The sequence below is a fragment of the Pistacia vera genome, unplaced genomic scaffold (genome assembly GCF_008641045.1).
Source record: "Pistacia vera cultivar Batoury unplaced genomic scaffold, PisVer_v2 Contig338, whole genome shotgun sequence".
Taxonomy (NCBI): domain Eukaryota; kingdom Viridiplantae; phylum Streptophyta; class Magnoliopsida; order Sapindales; family Anacardiaceae; genus Pistacia; species Pistacia vera.
Window position 1 is genome coordinate 82,305 of NW_022196155.1, and position 1,521 is coordinate 83,825.

The 1,521-nt window shown below is 41.2% G+C and overlaps 1 non-coding gene across 1 annotated transcript; it reads left to right on the plus strand.

Annotated features, from left to right (window-relative positions):
* The first annotated feature begins 1,103 nt into the window (after positions 1 to 1,103).
* Positions 1,104 to 1,210, plus strand: LOC116138200. Its single transcript, XR_004129266.1, has one exon. It is a non-coding gene; the product is annotated as a small nucleolar RNA R71 (small nucleolar RNA).
* The last annotated feature ends 311 nt before the right edge of the window (positions 1,211 to 1,521 follow it).

Consider the following 1,521-nt stretch of genomic DNA (forward strand, 5'->3'; position numbering starts at 1 on the left):
CTGCAAAAGGAATGTTAATATGCAGTTTCTTTAAAACATCAAGAAATTTAATAAACTGCTTATCCTGATTTTCTTTTCTGAGTCTTTGAGGAAAAGATACGGATGGTGTGTGATGCGCCAACTTTGGTGATATCTCGAGGAATGGCAATTTCTCTTTCCTTTTCTTTTTCCCCTTTTCCTGCTTCTGCTCATCTTTCCTTGGGCTAGGTGGTTTCTCTTCAGCAATGATCTCTTCATCAACTTCTTCATCAGATTCTTCATTTTTCTTTGATGAATTTTCCTCTTTCCTTGATTTTTCCACCTCTTCTAAAACTGTCCCACTTCTCAATGAAATTGCATTTACTTGCTTACGTGGGTTAGTCACTGTATTGCTTGGTAAGGAACCCTGCGGTCTCTTATTTAGCTTCGCGGCCAATTGGCCTATCTGTACCTTAAGATTCCGAATGGACGCCCCTTGATTTCTGAAATTTGTCCTCGTCTCATTAATAAATCTCGTGGTCTCCTGCATAAATTTCCTAAACATGTCTTCCAACTTTGTCACTCTTGGATCTCCCGGTTAATTATTCACCCCTGGTTGGTTATTCGGCAAAGTCCTTTGCTTCTATTGATTATTTTGCTGGTTCTGATTGCCTCAAGCTAGATTTGGATGATTTCTCCACCCTGGATTGTATGTGTTGGAATACGGGTTGTTTGGTTGCCTCTGATTTCCTGCCAAGTAGTTCATTTGCTCCAATGATGAAGATGACGAAGCAAATGTGTTCCCCACTTGACACTCGCTGCTCACATGGTTTCCTGCACAAAAATCACACGTTAATTGAGGTGTTTGAATAGAGTTTACCTGCATACTTCCCAACTGCTTCTAAAGTGTCGTGAGTTGGGCTGAGATGGCTGTGAAGGCATCAACTTCATGAAGACCCTTAGATTTTCTTGATATCCCTCTCTCATTTGGTCTTTGATAGTTGTTGCTTGCCAAAACCTCAAGCAACTCATAAGCCTTCTCTGGTGTCTTATTCTTCAAGGCTTCTCCTGATGTTGCATCCACCATGGTTTGCACGTTACCCATCAGTCCATTGTAGAAAGTTTGGACTTGAAGCCAAACTGGCAACCCATGATATGGACATTTCCTCATCAATTCCTTGTACCTTTCCCAAGCCTCATACAATGACTCGGATTCATCTTGCAGAAATGATGTGATATCATTTCTCAGTTTTGCTGATTTTGCTGGAGGAAAAAACTTAGTCAGGAACTTATGTGCTAGATCATTCCAAGTTGTGATAGTCTCTGCTGGTAGTGCCATTAACTACCCCTTAGCTTTATCCCCCAATGAGAATGGGAATAACCTCAACCTAATAGCGTCATCTGACACTCCGTTTGACTTGAAGGTTTCACAAATTTCCAAGAAGTTCACAATATGCTGATTCGGATCTTCCTTCAAATCACCATTAAACCTTACCGACTGCTGGATCATCTGAATGATTGCCGGCTTAATCTCAAAGTTGTTGGCTTGCATTGTAGGCCTAG